Source organism: Dipodomys merriami, unplaced genomic scaffold (genome assembly GCF_024711535.1).
Source record: "Dipodomys merriami isolate MVZ:Mamm:240054 unplaced genomic scaffold, mDipMer1.0.p SCAF_3, whole genome shotgun sequence".
In the NCBI taxonomy this organism is placed as follows: Eukaryota; Metazoa; Chordata; class Mammalia; order Rodentia; family Heteromyidae; genus Dipodomys; species Dipodomys merriami.
The window spans coordinates 90,577,104-90,598,579 of record NW_027204492.1 but is presented as its reverse complement, the minus strand read 5'-3'; positions in this window follow the sequence as shown (position 1 = coordinate 90,598,579).

The following is a 21,476-nucleotide window of genomic DNA, read 5'->3' as shown; positions in this document are numbered from 1 at the left end:
CCTAAAGAAACATTCTATGGAAGAGCCAAAGGTCTATAAACTTGAAGAGAAAGAATATACTTTTTCCTTCATCTTGCACCAATAAAATTTCATTTTATTTTCTACATCTGAATGAGACTAAAGAGGCTCAGGTGCCTCTGAGAACCTTGGAATTGAGATTATTATGTAGAAATGACAGCTAGAGAAATCTCAACCTGGGGTTCAGCTAAATTGGATTCTGCCTACAAGACCCCATATTATTTATCCTAACAGTTCCAAAATTCTCAGCTTCTCTGCAAATAGATGCTCCCTGAGATTACTTCCTGCTTATCAAACTGAGTCTTACTATTAGTGGAAATGTTTTTCTAATAGTTGCTGCTTCCATTTTAGTGTAGCTGGATTCAAAAATGGAAGGAGGTTTGTATAACCATGTTCAATTTCTGAAACAGTGCTATAGCTCATGGACAGGTGTTTTAGGAGATGCATTATGTGATTACTATTTGTCAAGTTTAGAAATTTCTGCTATGTAACTGGACACCAATACTCTATTTTGAACCTGGAAAGAGAAATTTTGGACTCACAATTCTACTTTTAAAGAGTTCTACTATGTCCCTGTTTAAACTATTCCCTAGGGGCTGGGAAGGTGGCTCAGTGGTAGAGTGCTTGCCTTGCATACATGAGGCCCTGGGTTTGATTCCTCAGCACCACATAAGCAAAAAGAAAAAAGCCGGAAGTGGTGCTGTGGCTCAAGTGGTAGAGTACTAGTTTTGAGCTGAAGAGCTGAGGGACAGTGCCCAGGCCCAGAGTTCAGGCCCCATGACCAACAAAAAAATAAAATAAATTAAAAAATAAACTATTCCCTGCTATACAAGGAGAAAATTCATGGCATCAAAGAATGTGAGCCTTCTCATTGAACCAGGATTTCTAGGATTTTAGGAAAGTATATTTGTCAAAATAGATACATAAAACATACATTAATAAATTGCGCGCTGGGAAGGTGGCTCAGTGGTAGAGCACTTGCCTTTCATGCATGAGGCCTTGGGTTTGATTCCTCAGCACCACATAAACAAAAAGAAAAAAAGCCAGAAGTGGCACTGTGGCTCAAGTGGTAAAGTGCTAGCCTTGAGCTGAAGAGCTGAAGGACAGCACCCAGGCCCAGAGTTCAGGCCCCACAACTGAATCCCCCCCCCAAAAAAATAAATAAATTGCTAGCTTGTTTTATAATATTTATATATTTAGGTAGCTAGCTCATTGGACATAGTTTGTTCTCTTGACCCAAGCCCTACCGATGTTAAGAGTAGGTCTGCTTGTTACTAGTCTCTGGAGCAGAAAAGATATTTTTTATTGGTATTGTAAAGGTGATGTACTGTGGTTACAATTACATAAGTCAAGTAAAGAGTACATTTTGTTTTAAACAGTGTCACCTCTTCCCTCGTTTTCTCCGTTTTTTTCCCCTCCCAACCTTCCATCTGAAAAGTTGTATAGTTTGTTTTGATCAGTATCACTACTGTATTTGTTCACCCTTTATCCCACCATTTCTATGCCCCTTTTACCCTCCCCCAAACATAAAAACATACATACAAGACAAAAATAATGCAGGGACAAAGGAAAAAATAAAGAGAAGCAAAATAACACAAAACTTCTTGATTCCATTTCTTAGAGTTCCTTTTGATAAACATCATTTTATAAGATCATATGGAGCAGAAGATTTTACCCTTCCTGTTCCTTGCCTAGTTGCAGGACTGCTCCTCTCACATCTCACAACAAAGTTTTAACTGGAATGTAGCCTGGCTCTCCTGCTACTTAATTGGGTGACCTTAGCATGTCATTTGCTTTGAATCTAAGATTTTCCATCTGTGAAACAAGGAGGCTGGAAAAAATGAACTAACATTTCTGGTTAATTCTTCTATCCATAATAAAGGGTAGATTTAGTTTAAAAGTTAGGCCTGGAAAATAGCTTTGCAGTGGAAGGCATTGGATATCAGACTGTAGAAAATACAAGAGTTTAAAATTTCCCAGCTGCAGAGAATAGTCTTGCCGCTACCCTTTCTAGTCCTTCCATGTTCTGCATGATCTCTCTCTCTCTCTCTCTCTCTCTCTCTCTCTCTCTCTCTCTCTCTCTCTCTCTCTCTCTCTCTCTCTCTCTCTCTCTCTCTGTATGTGTGTGTGTGTGATGACACACCTCATTGATAAGTACATTTGGTCAGTTGTCCTATGCCTCATTCACATAAGGGAAATCAATAAGAGCATAGCCCAAGATATAAAAACCCCAAGTCAGTCACCTGACCACAGAGCAGCAGCCTTCAACATTCTATTTTTAGGTTTTTTATTATTATTATAAAGGTGATATACAGAGTGATTATACCTATATAAGTCAGATAATGAATACATCCCTTTTTGAACAGTGGCACCTCTTCCCTGATTTTCTCCCAGGTTTTCCCTCCCGACCCCTTCCCCCACAAGTTGTATAGTTCATTTTCAACATAATGTCTAGTGCATATTGTTCAAACTTTGTCCCTCCATTTCTGTGCTCCCCCTTGCCCTCCTCCAAACAGATAAACTTATATACAAGACAAAAAGTGCAGAAAACACCATTTTCATGTGAATAAAGTTTATAATTATCTTTCCTGGTGTGTGAATCCTTGTAGTTGTGGCCAACTGAAGGGCTGTAACATTTATTCATTCACTGCCCACTGTGAACAGCAGAAGGGAAAATGTACCAATAATATTTGTGAAGAGTAGACAACTATTGCTGGATTTTCAGGGCTTAACAGGACCATTAAATCCTTTGGAACCAGGGTTTCTGTGGGAAAAAGCAGATTAGATTCTCAGTATACTTTGGTAGAATGAACATATGCAGTGGAGTTGCACTACATCTCACCATTTGTGCGTATGGGCATGACTTTGATAACTCTAGTTACACCAGTTCCCATGTGAATGCTTAGATAAGAGCCTCTGCTCTCAACATTTCACCCAATTATTGACAGACATACATGGAGTTGGAGCAAGTGAATTTCTTAACAGTTCTTTGAATTTGCCATTCCAAGATGGCATTTTATTTTCTTCCAGAGCCCTTCTCATTCATTCTCTACATTGAGCCTACAGCCTCTGAAAGTGACAAACAGCATGGGCAGTGGTGCTAAGGAACCATATGTTCATTCCTAATTCCTCCAAGGTCAAAAGGGAAGAACACCCCTCTCCCTTCCTGTCCTTCTTTAGTTTCTTTTCAGTTTTGTCTCTGGGATATCAAAGCAGAACCTCTCTCACATACACAACGTCTCTCACATACACATAATAGGAAAGTAGAATTTCTTTCAGTAGGGCTCAGGCACAGATTTAAAAATAACATAATAAACCTGTGAGCTGGTGGCTCATGCTTGAAATCCTAGCTACTCAGGAGGCCTCAGCCTCTGAGGATCATGGTTCAAAAATAACTGGGCAGAAAAGTTCATGAGACTCTTATCTACAATTAACCACCAGAAAACTGGAAGTGGGGCTGTGGCTCAAAGTGGTAGGCTGCTAGGCTTGAGCAAAAGAGCTGCTCAGGAACAGTGCTCAGGTCCTGAGTTCAAGCCCCATGATAGACAAAAACAAACAAACAAACAAACAAACAAACACAAAATAGTTTGATGCTGCCTTCAACATCCTTGTCGTTCCTCTGGTGCTGATATCTACAGACCTTTTCCATTCGAATGCCAGTCTGGAAGATGCCCATGAATTACTGCCTCACTAACTTATCAGAGATACTAGATATGACAACTTGGGATACAGAAAAACAGTGAAAAAATGAATGAGATACATAAATACCAAGAAAACAATGGACTATAGTGATTGCAAGTCATTTTCCAAGCATCTCTGAAGCTCATTTAGGTGCACCTTATCTGTGGAATATAGCTGTATATTTAGGCCTTAGTAACTGGCTCCTGAAAGTTTGGTAACTGAGAAAGGACATGGCTAATACTCACTGAGTACTTGATATGCCTAAATCAGGCTACACATTTCATTACATGATATTATTTATCCCTTTAAGTTGGAGATTAGCAAAAAATTCTTTATAAGGCTAGACAGTAAATTATATTCAACTTTGTGAACTATAATGTGTCTATCTTACTATTTCACTGAAAAAGAAAACTTTAAATGAATAGGTATGGCTGTGTTCCAATAAAACTTTATTTGTAAAAATAGTTGGCAGACAGAATTAGGCCCACAAAACAAAATTGCAAACCTCTACCTTATGGGCTCCATGAAGTTAACCCTCTCTGTCTGAATCATCCTTTAACAGACAAGGAGATTGAAGCACAAAGGGAGGCCAATCAATTTGCTCAAGGTCTCAGTTATCAAGGAATGGGACTAGGGTTTGAACTTAAAGAGACTGATCCCAGAGCTTACACTTTTTGGTGACAAGTCATTTCAGGTATTGGACAGTAAGCTGCAGATCACTGTTGCTTTAAAACTTAAAGTGAGCCCCTATCTGGAACAAGCATTTTGCATGGGCATAATGTTCCATTTATATATATATATATATATATATATATATATATATGTATATATATACATACATATATATATGTATGTATATATATATATGTATACACACACACACACACACACACACACACACTCTCATCATCTGTTAAAGAAAATCATCCAGTTATGAATGAAGGGTCAAGTTCTTGATTTTTAATCATGAAATCATGCTTCAAAATACCAAGGAAGGATGTTGTATGCTCCATGCTAACAACTCCTAATTAGAAAATCATAGTACTCATAATTTTTAATCACTAATAATGTAATTTCACTTACTCATTAATTTCATTTCCAACATGGTCAACTCATCAAGTGAGTCCACATTCCATCAGGAGGCCAGGAGTCAGTAATAACAATGATAACAATTCTATTAATGACATGTTTAGACACTGCATTCCAAGCCACTAGTTCTTCTAAGCACTTGAATGTACTCATTCACTCAACATTCCCAGCAACCACTGCCCAGCTGAAAGCATTGAGACTCAAAGATATTAAACAGCCTGGCCAAGGGAATAATACTAGTCCATAATGAAGCTAGGATTTGAATCTAGGCAGTCTGACTTCAGAGTCCATGTTCCTAAATACAATACCCAATAATCTTACATGGAGAAGTTTTTAATATATCAAAATTTATCATTTTGGTTGGTCACCTCTGCATAGGTAGAATGGACTTGATGACTGTGTATGAAGCACTCTTACTAGATAAGGAGTTTGTACCATTTCTTATTTGTGAAGGGTTAAGAAGCCCTGGCATCAATATGTGTTGTTGGGCACCACTGTGTGTGTGTGCGTGTGTGTGTGCGCGTGCGCACGCGCGTGCACGCACGTGCCAGTACTGGAGCTTGAACTCAGGATTTCAATGCTATCCCTTAGGGTTTTTTTTCACTAAAGGCTGGTGCTCTCCCATTTGAGCCAAAGCCCTATCTTCTGCTTTTGCTGGTTAATTGAAGATAAGAGTCTCATAGACTTTCTTGCCTCAGCTGGCTTTTTACTGTGATCTCAGATCTCAAGTTCTTAAGTAGCTAGGATTACAAGCATGAGCCACTGTAACTGGCTTGCTTGCCACTTGGGCACTGATACTCTGTGCACATGCTAGTGCCCATCCAGAGAGTTTGGAGAAATTAACACTTGAGTGTGTGTAGTGTTAGAAGTAGAAAGGAGGCATAGGTTACCTCAACAATGTCCAGAGACAAGAAGCAGGCATAATGTTGTTGAGAACTGGAGGTACTTTTCTTTGTCATTTTTTAGTTTCCACCTCTAATTTTTCTCTCCCAAACTTTAGATCCTCCAAAGAGGCCGTAGCTAAATCCTGCAAATGTCACCCATAGCTCCTATGAATTTACTAGTTCCCTATGTGAAGACTAACTTCTTACTGCCAGCATCTTTGCCTGAAAGAGCTCTCTGGTCTCTGCATCCCTATTCTGCCTACATGCCTGACAAGATGGAAGTGCCTGGGAATTAAGATTCCCTGTGAACAGCTCTATAATGTCACTGAGATTTGAGTTTGTGTATAAATATCCCAGCATCTACCCCACCCCCTAGAGCAGAATAATTCTGAGGCATGTGAGCTCCGCTGGCTCCCAGAACACTCAGATGATTAAGTTCCAGTTGTTCACAGTGGACTGGCTTGGTAATTCTATCAGTCATGATTCTATCTGATAAACAAATGTAGTAATATATAAATATGTATTGTAATATATATATCTCCCTTTGAGAGCAGATTTCACAATTCAGCCAACTCTAGATAGAATGAATTTTTAAATAAGTTTTTTTTATTTTTTTAAACAAATTTTCTTTTTTTTGGGGGGGGGTCATGAGCTTGAACTCTAGGCCTGGGTGCTGTCCTTCAGCTCTTCAGCTCAAGGCTAGTGCTCTATCACTTGAGCCACAGCACCACTTCCGGCTTTTTCTGCTTATGAGGTGCTGAAGAATCAAACCCAGGGCCTCATGCATGCAAGACAAACACTCTACCACTGAGCCACCTTCCCAGCCCCCTTAAATAAGTTTTTATTGTGAAAATACTGTACAGAGGGGTTACAGTTACATGAGCAAGGTAATGAGTACAATTCCTATGAAGCATTGTTGCCTCCTCCTTTGTTTTTCCCCTACCATCCCTTTCCTCCCCACCTTCTCAACTACACCACACCCCTCCCCACCTAAATTGTAAAGTTTGTTTTTCAACATAGCATCCTGTACATCTCATTGTTGCAACAGGTCCACCTGTATCCCTATTTTAACAATTTGTTTTTTCCCTTCTCCTCGTCAAATTATACCAACATCAAATACAGTAAAAACAGGGGTTATACCGTGGGGGGAGGGACATACAAAGCAACAAAAAATCACATGGTTCCTTATAAATACATTAGAAACAATAGCAAGAAAGAAAACAAAACCATTTGTGTCCCTATCTTGGGGTTCATTTCGCTTAACATCATCTTACCTGACCTTTTCTGCTTGTCCCAGACATATACTAGTTATTACAAATACGGGAAACCATGGAACTTATGTTTCTTTGTTTTTGTTTTTGTTTTTTTGTCAGCCGTGGGGCTTGAACTCTGGGCCTGGGCGCTGTCCCTCAGCTCTTCAGCTCAAGGCGAGCGCTCTACCACTTGAGCTACAGCGCCACTTCCGGTTTTCTGGTGGTTTATTGGAGATAGGAGTCTCATGGTCTCTCCTGCCCGGGCTGGCTTTGAACCGCGATCCTCAGATCTCAGCCTCCTGAGTAGCTAGGCTTACAGGCGTGAGCCACCAGCGCCCGGCTACAGGAACTTATGTTTCTTTGGACCTGAATTACTTCACTTAATATAATTTTTCCAAGTCTTTCCATTTCCTAACAAATGGGACAATGTCATTCTTTCTGATGGAGGCATAGAATTCCATTGTGTATATATACCACATTTTCATGATCCATTCATCTACGGAGGGGCTTCTGGGTTGCTTCCACATCTTAGCTATGGTAAATAATACAGCATTAAACATAGTTGTGCTGGTAGCTTTAGTATGATCTTGTTTGTTATCATTTGGGTAAGTGCCCAAAAGTGGGATTGCTGGGTCCTAGGGGAGCTCTATGTGGAGTCTTTTGAGGAACCTCCATACTACTTTCCAAAGTGGTTGAACAAGTTTACACTCCCACCAACAATGCAGTAGGGTTCCCTTCTGTCCATATCCCCTCCAGCACCTGATGTTATTAGAGTTCTTGATTATAGCCATTCTAACTGGGACGAGATGGAATCTCAATGTTGTTTTGATTTACATTTTTTTTTTGGCTGGAGAGGTTGAGCATTTCTTCATGTGTCTATTGGCCATAGAATGCATTTTTAAGAATATAATTGAGGCTGTATTGAACACGTATACACTCTATTCCATGTAATGTAATGATTCCCTATAATACAGAATAGTAACTATTTTGTGGATGGCAGTACTGGAATTTGAATTTAGGCCCTTGTCCTTATTAGGCCAGTGTGATATCACTGAGACACAACTCCAACCCTGCTTTTCACTGATTAATTTTAGGAGAGGGCCTGGTTTCCTGTCTGGACAAATCCCTGAGCCACTATTTATCTATTTATCTACTTTAGGTTTTCCATACTTAATGGGATCATAGGCATGTGGCACCAAAATTCAGGAATGATACTCAGTAGACTATGTTAGAAAGGAACTGTAAAATTAGTGGGGGAGCAGGTCGCGAGGGAAAAATAGTGGGGGAAAATGAGGGAGGGGTAACACTGTTCAAAAAATAAATGCATTTACTTGCCTTATATAACTTTAACCCGTCTGTACATCACATTTACAATAAAATTTAAATTAAAAAAAATAAAGCATAAAAGGGCTAGAGGCATGGCTCAGGTTGTAGGAAACTTCCTTATCAAACTCCCTGACTATAAACCAGAGAACCATAAAAAAGTTATATTCACCTAAGATGAGACATTTCAAACATTTTCTATCATTACAAACAATGGTCATCCTGTGTGTACTGTAGGCTGGAATGTACTAAATGCAAAAGGATATGTAGCAGATTTTTTTTTTTTAGTGAAGGCCAAAGCATTTATATGTTTTGATGCTCCTATAATTACAGACATTTATATATTTAGGAAATAAAGGAATCTCTTCAGTGCTGATAACTTATCATGTAACTCAGGGATGATTAGTGTTTGTGAAAACAATTCCAATGAAGCTGGGCGCCGGTGGCTGAGATCTGAGGATCGCCTTTCAAAGCCAGGCTGGGGAGGAAAGTCCAAACGACTCTTATCGCCAATAAACCACTCAGAAAACCAGAAGTGGCACTGTGGCTCAAGAAGTAGAGTGCTAGCCTTGAGCTGAAGAGCTGAGGGACAGCACCCAGGCCCAGAGTTCAAGCCCCACGATGACAAAGAAACAAACAAACAAAATACTGATGATATTCCCTCATGTGAATTCTCCAAACATCTACTTTCTATTTTTAGAAAACTTTCACCTTCCTTAGTCTGACAGTCAGACACCATGACTATTCTCTAGGTCTGTCATTCTTTATTTCTTGCCAGGCCCCAAACACATGGAACCACTATTTCTCAACCTGTGCTACACCTCCACCACCTCTGAGGAGATTGCATCCTCTTCCTTTGATGCAGCTGTGCTTACTGGTTCTCACTCAGCTCAGTTCTTCCCTTGCTAATTGCGATTTGCATTTTAAGAGTCCTCCAAGCTAGCTAGACTCCAGTGACTCATACTTGTCAGTAGGCTGAGATCTCAGGTTCATGGTTCAAAGTCAGCCTTGGAAAAAAAGTCTGTGAGACTCTTATTTCCAATAAATGACCAAAACTCAGAAGTGGAGATGTGTTTCAAGTGGTAGAGCACAAGCTTTGAGTGAAAAATCTCAAGGACAGCACTCAGGCTCTGAGCTCAAGTCCCCATTATCTGCACACACACACACACACACACACACACACACACACACACACACACACACACACACACACACACACTGCATCACATCACACACAAATACTACCCTGATGTAACTTCATAGAGTATGCATGTTATTTGGATTCCATGCTTTTCCTTCCTGCTTCATCACATTGCTCTAAAGCCCCTTTGAGTACAATTGTCTGTCTCTTTCTTTGTGCCTAACTCCTAGTTCAGTATCTTATATAAGACAGTCAAGAAGTATTTGAAATCAATTGAGTGGACCCAATTGGGCTCTTGAAGCAATCCCATTCTTGGCTTTCTTTGAATTGACAAGACCTAGAAAGCATCTATATTTTAAACATCACTCTTTAACAATACACCAACATCCACGAAGAGTTGCAAAGACAATCCTTCTCTCTATGGACCTACAGTACTCCATTAGTATAAACAGAAGGAGAAAGTTTTCCAAATGCGGCCATCTTTTATATTACCCTCCTGGCTCCACTCCCAAGAACAAATGGCAAGTCTATTATATTTGCAGATTTGTAAAGAGATGTCATGAGTCAGTGTGCCATCTACCTACGAGAGAGAGCTCAGAGAATTTTACTGGGGAATGGCAGGGAGGAATGCAGTGACACTGAGAGACCGGTAGTCTATCTAATCATTGCTGGAATTCTCCATTTTAAACTGAAATTACTATGACAATAATATGTTGCTAATTGGTAGACAATTTTGGTTGAAACAAGAATAAGTCCAGCAGGCAATTGAGGGTTACCTGCCTGTTCTTGTTCCCATGAGCCTTTTGGCTACAGGTACAGAAGCATGTGGCCTCATAATCAGTTGACATTCTTTCTCTTAGACTCTGACACCAGACGTCTTGTATGCTGTGTGTGCAAAATAACTTATGGAGATCCCCCTGTCACACAGTCTTAAACCTGAAATTTCAAGCAAAGAGAAGGAAAACCTAGCCCCTTCTTACTCTGAATGTTATTTCACAGTTTATTTCTCCAGTAGAGCTAGCAACAACTAGACAGCAGTTTCTGTTCATTAAGCACAGTTTACCATACACTGCACTGAAATGTTTATATTCATGACAACATATCTTCACGATCAGCACATGAGCTGTTTTACAGGTGAGCGAACTGTGGTCACACAGGACTAAATACAGGAAGTTGGAGGAATTTTGAGTTCAATGCTTGGAACTTTGCTTTAAATAAAACTTCCTGAGAGTCCTGCTCTGAGCTGTTGCTTTCATTCAGAAATTCAGTCTTTATCTTAATTAAAACTTTTAAAGATGATGATAAGTCTAACTTCAATTACTGAAGCTCTACTTTGCACCATATGTCTTAAACTGACATTGAGTAATAGAGCCAGTTGAGATAGAGGTTATAAGTCCAGAGCCCACGATCTTTCCACTGCAGTGTTGACAACCACTCCTCTGAAGACTGAGGCTTAGTCTTGCTTTTGCCAGTCAATGTTATAAGTATGTCCTTGCATGGGGACTCCAGACATGGAATTGAAAGTTGCTTTCTTTCAGGATCCTCACTGTCTCTTTCCCAATTCTGAATTTCAGTTGCTATTTTTATCCGAGGTCTACTGTGACAGATCTTCTGATGCCCCTGCCAGCCAATCTGATAACTTTCTCATTGATACCTCTCTGGCTCAAACACCTGACTCCACTTACCACCAATTAACTCCCATGAATGATGACAATTAACTCCCCTGAATGATGACAGTCTCCTTTCCCCTTCTGTATCTGAAGTTATTCACAAATGCCTGTCCTAACCCCTGTTGATGTAGGTTGTCTCATTTTCAGGTGAAAGCCTCAAGTTCTCTGGCTTAGCCCTAGCTTTGAGGGTATGAAGGCCCATCCTGGAGAATGAAGAAAGAGTCTTGATATATAAAATTCATATGTTAGAGCCAGGTATGGTGACTCCCAACTATAATCCCAGATACTTATAAGGCAGAGATTGGGAGGATCAGCGTGTAAGGCTAACCAAGCAAGTTAGCAAGAACCCATCTCAAAGATTTAAACAAACAAATTCGTGTGACATAACACATCTGTAATGCCAGCTATTGGAGAGGGAGAGGTAGGAAGATCTTGGCTCAAGACCAGATCTAGGCAAAAAGTTTCAGAACCTATCTAGAGAAAAAACTCAATCATACAGCTCAAGTGAGAGAGTGTCTTTCTAGCAAGTGTGAGTCCTTGAGTGCAAACCCCAGTACTACCAAAGGGGAAAAAAACCACAACTATTTGTTCATCAATAACAAATCAAGAACTGAAGACTTCCTTCAAGTTCCAACTCAAATATCACTTTGTAAGTGATTGAACTCCCAAAGTGCCTCTCTTGAATCCCATAACAACCTCTGCCATTTTGAAGCAGGAATACACCTTATACATTGACTCTCTCCTGTCCAAGTTGAGCCCCACTCGGTCATGGAGGGCTCATTCATTCATGCTCAAGGAAAAAGAAAGTGGGAAAATTAGGTATCTTTCTTTTGTACATGTTTCTACTGGGATTTTAACTCTAGGCCTCACACTGTCATATGCTTTGTTCACTCAAGGCTGGTCCTCTACAATTTGAGACACAGCTGTATTTCCAGCTTTGTGGGGTGTGTGTGTGTGTGTGTGTGTGTGTGTGTGTGTGTGTGTGTGTGTGTGTGTGTGTGTGTGTGTGTGTGTGTTGAAATGGAGATAAATGTATTATAGACTTTTTAGCCTGGGCTGGCTTTGAACTATGATCCTCAGATCTTAGCCTCATGAGTAGTAGGATCATAGGCCTGACAGAATAGCACCTGACAGAATTGGGTATCAAGAGATGTAATCCCTCAGTGACCCATATCCTCTTCATTCAAGTTACTAAATTCATAAACATTTGGTATTATTGTTGAGTTAAAGCACTATTCTATATATGATAGTGTTTTTTTCATTTTTGTCTTTTAAAAACTTTCATTATCTTTAAGTTGTTGTACAAAAGAGTTGCCATTTAACAAAGCAGTTTCTGAGTACAATGTATCTTGACCAATGTCAATCCTTTCAACATTCTCATTCATTTCTTTCCTACTCATCCCTTCCCTCACTTTTCATAATTTTTCAGGATATACATTGGATTCTTGACTGCCTTATTCCCCTCTTCTCTTTTTCATTCATCTAACCCCTATCCTTTGACCCCCATCCCACCGCTTTCAAGTACTTGCTTTCTGGTGTTTGATTTAACTGAACTTGGATTTTGCCTCTCTAAGGAATTAAAGTATTTGAGACCTTCCTTAAATCTACTGGATTTCAGTTAATACATTTGTATATACTTGCATACTACCTAACATATTTACTTTGTAAGACATTTTTACTAATGGAAGCTGAATCATGTTTTGCAGATGCTAATTTAATTTAAACAATTCACAGACACATTAAGAGTATAGCTTATGCTGGAATTGGTATGACATGATAAATGTGTTTTTCTATGATTAGTAAAAACCCTTCAACAATGTGAAGTCTAACAAGCCAAACTGTGAAGTACAATCCATGAAAACATTTGCTCTATACAAAAATATTCACATTCAATAACAGCACTGAATGAATACTGAAATTCAGGACCAATAAGATTTAAAGTTTATACAGAGTAATTGAGAACCCAATGAATGAAGAGAAAAATTACTGATAGGTACCCTACAGTATTGATCTGTTTTACCTGAGTCATTTATTTTGGATACAAAGAATTCTTCCATACTACTTGTGAAGTTAATCAGACAAAGTTATCTGCCACATGCTGTCAATACTGTCAATCAATTTCCAGTCAATTAGAAATTTAAAAAAAAAAACAGCCCTTCCTTTACTGTCCCCCATACGTGGACTTCACTGAACTGACCCCATACATGTACTTGTTTCCCAACCACAATCAACTGAAACCTTTGTAATTTGCCTATTTTTTGCATTCATTTTTTATTTTTGTTTTTTGTTGGTCGTGGGGCTTGAACTCTGGGCCTGGGCAAATCTACTATCATGTATCATGGTGATACTGGTTTAATATACTAGAATAAAAGCTTATAGGAAACAAGAAACATGGGAAATCCACTCATTCATTTACAGTAAATGATTTAATATTTATTTAAAAGAAAAATTTGTTTGAATGTCACATCTGCACATTGACTTTCATGCTGTTCTTTTCTTTAATATAGCTCAGTGACTTGCAAACTGTTGAGTGCATATCAATTAATACACACAATTGTACATGTAAAATTCAGATGCATTGTACCTTAGAGTTATTTAAGAGTCTTTCAAGGAGATTTTTAACTATAGGGGATTTTCACCTTAAAGGTTGAATTCCAAAACTCATTTCAATATAAAATGACACTTTTATGAATAGCATAAACCAAAATTTCTGGGCTGTCTGATTCCTCAGTATGTCAATATGGCTTTTGCTTCTCTTTTACACAGAAAAGCAATGAACCTCATTTAAGAATAAGTCTGGGACTGATAAAGCCTTGTCCCAAAGAAATGGCTTTCATTTAACTCAGACATAAAAACATGCCTTCTGGATTATATTATAATTATTTTAATCAACTTGTTCAACAAATACTTATTTGACATTGAATATATAACAGGCAGTTTTCTAGATGCAAGGGGCAGGGCAGTAAATAATGCACAAATTGCCAAATAAAAATGGCTCATGCCTGTAATCTTAGGTACTTAAGAGGCTGAGATCTGAGAATCACAGAAAAGTCTGAGAGATTCTTAGCTCCAGTTAATCAGCAAAAGAGCCAGAAGTAGAGGTTTGAATCAAGTGGTAGAGTGACAGATTTGAATTAAAAGGCTATGAGGCAACATACAGGCCCTAAGTTCAAGCCTTAGTACTGGCAACAAAAAAAAATAAGTATATACATATGCATATATATATACATATATGTGGATATACATATTTAACATACATCTATATCACAAATTACTGCTTTTAGGTAGTTTACATTTTAAAATCAGAAGAGAGGAAAATAACAGCTAAACAAAATATGTATGTAATTAATTTCAGTATATGAAAGGGTCAGAGAGTTACTGTAGGAGTGTTTATCATAATCAGAGAAGGAAGAGAATGGCTTCCCACAAACAAAATGAAAAGGCTTATAAATAAGAGGGAGTGACCAACTGTGCTTTATTCAGATGGAAGGCCCAATAATACAAAACCTGCAAAATAATAACTGGATTTAGCAGCAGAAATGTCACTGGTGACCTTGACAAGGAAGTTTTCATGGACTGATGGGCATGGAAGCCTGATTAGAGTGAAATCAAGAGAATACGTGAACAGATAGTAAATAATAAAAGGCTGCTGTGAGTTTTGTTGTAAATTGCAAGGAAGAAATGGTATATATAGTACAAGCCAGCAGTTGGTGGCTTGTGCCTGTAATCCTAGCTATTCTTCTCAGGAGGCTGAAGATAAGAAAGCCTGTTTTGAATTCTTTTATTTTCTAAGTTTGGTAGTGATCTTTCCCTTTAAAGTTCATTGAAGAATTTGAGGAGTATTGGAGTGAATTCTCCTTTAAAGGTCTTATAGAATTTGATTGTGAATCCGTTGGGTCCTGGGCTTTTCTTGGTGGGGTGGTCTTTTATTGCCATTTCTATTTCATTACTTGCTATAGGTCTATTTAGTTGGTTTAAATCTTCTTGGTTTAGTTTGGATATATCAATATTCTCTAGAAATTATCCCATTTCTTCCAGATTCTCCAATTTGTAATCAGAAAGTTTACAAAGTATTCCCTGATAATGTTCTGAATCTTGCTTGTTAATGTTATGATGTTCCCATTTTTGTCTTTAATTTTATCTTTTTGTGTTCTCTTCTTTTTTTAGTCAGGTTTGCTAAGGGTCTGTCAATTTTGTTAACTTTTTCGAAGAATCAACGCTTTGCTTTGTTGATTCTTTCTATGGTATTTACTTTTAATTGTATTTTAATTGTATTTTTAATTTGTTTATTTCAGATTTCGTTTTGTTTATTTGTTTCCATCTACTGGTTTGGGGTTTGGCTTGTTCCTGTTTTTCAAGGAGTTTGAGATACATCATTAAAGTGTTGATTTGAGATTTCTCCAATTTGTTGATGTAGGGACTCAGAACTATACATTTTCCTCTGTGTACTGCCTTTGCAGTGTGCCAGAGGAGCTAGTATTTTGTGTGTTCATTTTTGTTAAATTCCATAAATGTTTGAATTTCCATTCTGATCTCTTTAATGACCTACTGATCATTCAACAATGTGTTGTTCAGTCTCCATGAGTTAGAGAGTTTCTGTGATGGTTTTGGTATTAAGCTCTAATTTTATTCCATTTTGGTCCACAGGATGGAGGGAATAATTTCAATATTTTTTGATTTACAAAGGTTTGCTTTGTGATCTAAAATATAAGTGAAATAAGAAAAGAGAGCATTTTTGAGAATGAGAAAAGGCAGGGGAGATTGGTGGTTTATGGAAAGATACAAAGGTATAATCTTCTAATAAGAGAGTCAAAAATTGATTTGGGGAAAACAATAGAATTTCTCAGCAGCTCGGAGGGTTCACTAGAAATCAGTGGACAAGTGAATTGCATCTAGTGAGCTAGCTGGTACAGAGCCTGTCTCTAGAATGGTAGGCAGAATAGAGGTCTGCAGATGTGATACCTCTAAGGGCATGTGGTGTTACTTCATGCTTTATGTAACTATTTCCATAAATTTCTATGACCTTTGCCATGAGAGAATGTTGGCATCCACCAGCAGAAATTGTTTACATCGCTGCATTAATCACATCGCCTCTTGCTTGTCCATTTTGACAAGTAAGCACTAGGAGAACAGCATTGTAATAATCATCAGGCACCTTGACAATGCAGTGAAGGCAGAGATGGGAAGGGATGTGAAGGGTAAACAAAGGAGGAGGCTGCAATGCTTGATAAGAAATGTACTCATTATCTTGCCCATGTAATTGTAACCCCTCTGTACAGTATGTTCACAAAAAATAAAAATTTAAATTTAAAAAATTAAAAAAAGAATAAAGCAGAGTTCTGCCTATTGTATATAGATATCACTCTGTGAGGGCCACTAAAGTCAATGTGTCTAAATCCATATTGATTTTTTCCCCTACTCCTGAATGTCTATTTAATTCTCTTAATATCTTCATTTTCATGCCAGTCTTGGGACTTGAACTCAGGGCCAAGGCATAGGCCCTGGCCTTTTCTGCTCAAGGTTATCACTCTATTACTTGATCTATAACTCTTTCCACACATTTTTGGTGATTAATTAGAGGTAAGAGTCTCACAGGCTGGACACCCGTGGCTCACACCTGTAATCCTAGCTACTCAGGAGGCTGAGATCTGAGGATTGCAATTCAAAACCAGCCTTGGCTGAAAAGTCCCACTGAGACTCTTATTCCAATTAACCACTCAAAAACAGGAAGTGGCACTGTGGCACAAAGACCTCAGGGACAGTTCCCTGGCCCTGAGTTCAAGCCCCATAACTGAGAGAAAAAAAGAGTATAACAAGCTTACAGGCTTTCCTGCCTGATCTGGTTTCAAACCACTACCATCAGATCTCAGCCTCCTGAGTAGCTAGGATTACAGGTATGTGCCATTGGTACCTGGCTCCTCTTAGTATCTTCACACTTATATCCTTGTATGAAAAATATAATCCATACTTTCCTCCTAAACCTCTGATGGTGTCTCAAAGGTAACTTATATGCTCCTAAGCCTGACATGGAGCATTGTGATCTCTCTCTCTGAATTATCACCTGCCCTATGTCACATTATCTATCCCATCCCATCTGTTATGTCTCCCCAGATAAACTTTACTATGTGAGTATGCTGTGCTATATAGTATTTTAGGCTCCAGAGACAAGCAAAGTAACTCAGATGCTCCTGATAGGACAAACTCTTAGCTTTTTTCACCTTAATTCTTCTCCTGAATTAACCATAAGAAGAATTACCCTCCACATGTGCTAGGGATGCCGCTCAAGCCCATTTCTCAGGACAAAGTTAATATGGCCCTCAACATCTACTTCAGAACACTTCAAACTGAGAGAACTTATGAGACCAGACCTTTCTTGCAAATATTATTTATTAATTTCAACTAAGACTATATTAAAAACAAATAAACCAAAAACGGAAAGACCATCAATTTTAGCATTGTATAAGTTCTAGTCTTCCCCCACCTGAGTGCTACAGTGAAGACACAAGTGGGTATTATGAAGTGATTTAAGTTTTCAAAGAAAACAAAATGACACAGTATAAGCTAAAACTATTAATCTGCCAAGACCTAAGTACTTAATAAATAACTATTGGCTGGCAGGTGCTGATAGCTTATGCCAGTAGTGCTAGCTACTCAGGAGCCTGGGATCTGATTATTATAGTTCAAAGCCTGAGCAGGAAAGTCTGGGAGACATTTTGCCCAATTAACCACCCAAAAAAAGCCAGAAGTGGAGTTGTGGCTTGAGTGTTAAAGTGTTAGCTTTGAGCATAAAAGCTCAGAGACAGTGTTCAGGCCCAGAGTTCAAGCCTGAGGACTAGCATTAAAAAAACTGTTGGTTATTTCTCTTGGCCTAAGGTTGCTGTAGGAAAAACAACTCGAATTGAGAAAAATTGGAAAACTTCATCTTCTCACTGACCGCACTACTTAGCACATAACAACTGTTTGTTAAAATCACACCACCACTGATTTTAGATAATTTATTTTACATTTATTCATCACACACATGCTGTATGCCAGCATTATTTGAAGTGTTTTATATGCACTGCATTATTTGCCCTTCAAATAATCCTGAGAGGTTAATAAATAAACTTATCTTCATTCTAAAGATTTGGAAACTAAGCTATGATGTGATATAATAACTTTGGCAAAATCCTACAACTGAACAATTGTATGTTTAAAAAAGTAGATTCAGGCCAGACAGCAGTGGTGTACACCTATAATCCTAGATACTCAAGAGGCTAAGATCTAAAAGATTGAGGTTCAAGCCAACTTGAGCAGAAAGGTCTAAGAGAACGTTCTGAAGAAAGGTTGGAGTCATTCTTCAAGTGAACCAGTGAACCAGCTGAGTGAGCAAGCCAAGGATGTACCTGATCCTGAGTTCAAACTCCAGTACAGCAAGCAAGCCACATGTGTGCAAATGCTGATACAAAAAAAAACACCCAAAAACGACCACACTCCATCACTTGGCACCATTAACTCATGCCTATAATCCTAACAACTCAGCAGGTTGTGATCTGAGTATCAAAACCAGTCCAAGGGGAAAACTGTGAGATTTCAGTTCCAATTAACACCAAAAAACTAGATGGGAGGCATAGATCAAAGTGGAAGAGCATCAATATGAGCAAAAAGAGCTTTGTGACAGCCATGAGCTCAAACTCAATTACCAGCCCAAGAAAGAAAAAAAAGAAAAGGGAAAGGAAAAAAAGAGAGATTTCATGGCTGGAGATTTATCTCAGTATGAGAACACTTGCCTAGCATATATAAGGTCCTGTGTTTCAATCCCATAACCACAGAAAACAATAAATAAAAATAAACGCCAAAGCCACACTCTTCTACACATAATTTCCAAAAGATTTTCAAAATGACAAGAAGTGAAGTTGATGGAAAGTAATAAATCACATTGACTTTATCATACTATACAAGTGACTTTTTGAGAGTTGAATAGGTGAATTCTTTAAGAAATATTTCTTCAACTGGTATTGGCTAAGTTCTGGATGCAAAGCATTATGAATGATGCCAGGATGAATAAAGTAATAATTCCAAATCTTACCATTTGGTATGTTTTTTCAGTAGTTTCACATTTCAAGACACTTCACACATCTGTTCTCAATCTGTCACTGAACCTTTTCATTTTTTTATTATTAATTTTTTATTGTAAAAGTGTTGTACAGAGGGGTTACAGTTACATGAGTAGGGTAATGAGTATATTTCATAGTGAACATTGTTACCTCTTTTATTTCCCCCCTACCATCACTTCCCTCCCCACCTCAACTCCTCCCACCCCCGCCCCCAATATTGAAAAGTTCATTTTCAATAAAGTGTTCTGTACATCTTGTCATCACAATGGGTCAGCATGCATCCTCATTTAAGCATTCTGAAATATCCCTTCCCCTTTTCAAATTACAAAGGTGTAGAGCATCAGCATCAAATTCAGTGAAAACAGGGGTTATACCATGGGGGAAGAAAATACAATAGAAACAAAAGAATCACATAGTGTATTGTAAGTACATTAAAAACACTAGCAAGAAAGAAAAAACACTTCTTGTATCCTTGTCATAGGGTATATTTTGCTTAACATTATTTCTTATGGTCTTATTACATAGCCTTTGACCTACTCTGCTTGTCATGTACTAGTCACTGCAAACAAGGGAAACCATAGGACTTAAGCTACTTTGGGCCTGGCTTACTTCACTTAATATGATTTTTTTCTAAGTCTTTCCATTTCCTAACAAAAGAGGCAATGTCATTTTTCTGATGGAGATATAGAATTCATCTCTCTCTCTCTCTCTCTCTCTCTCTCTCTCTCTCTCTCTCTCTATATATATATATATATATATATATATATATATATATATATATATATATATATATATATATATATATACCACATTACCACATTTTCTTGATCCATTCATCTACTGAGAGGCATCTGGGTTGGTTCCATATCTTAGCTATGGTAAATAATGCTGCAATAAACATAGTTGTGCTGGTAGCTTTGTTATGATCTTGTTTGTGATCCTTTGGGTAAATATCCAAAAGTGGGATTTCTGGGTCATAAGGGAGCTCTATGTGGAGTCTTTTGAGGAACCTCCATACTGCTTTCCAGAGTGGTTGAACAAGTTTACATTCCCACCAACAATGCATCTGTTGTTATTAGATTTCTTGATTATAGCCATTCTAGCTGGGGTGAGGTAGAATCTCAGCGTTGTCTTGATTTGTATTTCTTTTATGGCTAGAGAGGTTGAGCACTTCTTCATGTGTCTATTGGCCATTATTATTTGTTCTTCAGAGAAGTCTCTAAATCTTTAGCCCATTTGTTAATCAGGCAGTTGTTTCTTTGAGGATTTGTTGTTGGGGGATTTAGTTTTTTGAGTTCTCAGCATATTTTAGATATGAGACCCTTGTCCATTGTATGGCTAGTGAAGATCTTCTCCCAGTCCATGGGCTTTCTGTTGATCTTGCTAGGTATGTCCTTTGCCTTGCAGAAGCTCTGCAGTTTCATGCAATCCCATTTGTCCAACCTTTCTTTGATTTGTTGTGCTTCTGGGTCTCTATTAAGAAAATTTGGGCCTTTGCCAAGAAGCCCTATTCCTTCCTGTAATGTTTTTATGGAGTGAACCTTTTCATTTTTGCCTACAATTTGTTTTTCAGAGATGCTCTAAGGGAACTTAGACTTTTCCATTCAATTAGCTTCTTCAGACTGAGGCTAAACTTTTTTCAATCCATTTCAGAAAATGAACTTACATTACCTAAGTTTTGGTAGCATTGGACAACTGAGAGGGTGGTCTTCCCAGTTGATAAATGAACAGGCCCTAAGGGTCTGTGCACATTAGAATTTAGTTAAGCAGGAATTAGGGGCAAGTGTTTTTCCAATCTCACTTAGTAGGGTTGGGAGTACCGGGTGTATTAGAGCCACCTAAAGCAGCTGACTCTTAGTAATCAGAATTAAAATTTTCAGAGATCTGGGACTCTACTCCAGACTCATATTTTAGCCTTGTGAAAACTGCCCTCCAAGTGGATCTCACACATCCTAAAACCAAACGAGGTCAAATCCAATACAAGTTGTACAAAAAGTTCAAATTGAGATGGACATTTCTAAGTCTGTAATTAGTTCAGGTGAAACTGTGAGTTGAAGTTCTGCACTGTTCTGCAAAATTGAGCAAGTAGGATGAATTCTGATGCTGACTCTCTTTTTAACCTTGAGCAAGTCACTTAACCAGTCTAAGAAATCACTTGAGTCAAATGGAACTATTTCTAATTTTGTAACCTTGAATTTTTAATATTGCATTCTGCTATGTATTATCATAAAATAATTTAAGAAGCTACTATTTGATCTTTTAAAAAAGGAGAAAGTTTTTTTCATATTATGTATAAAAGATAAACAGAACACCCTAAAAAT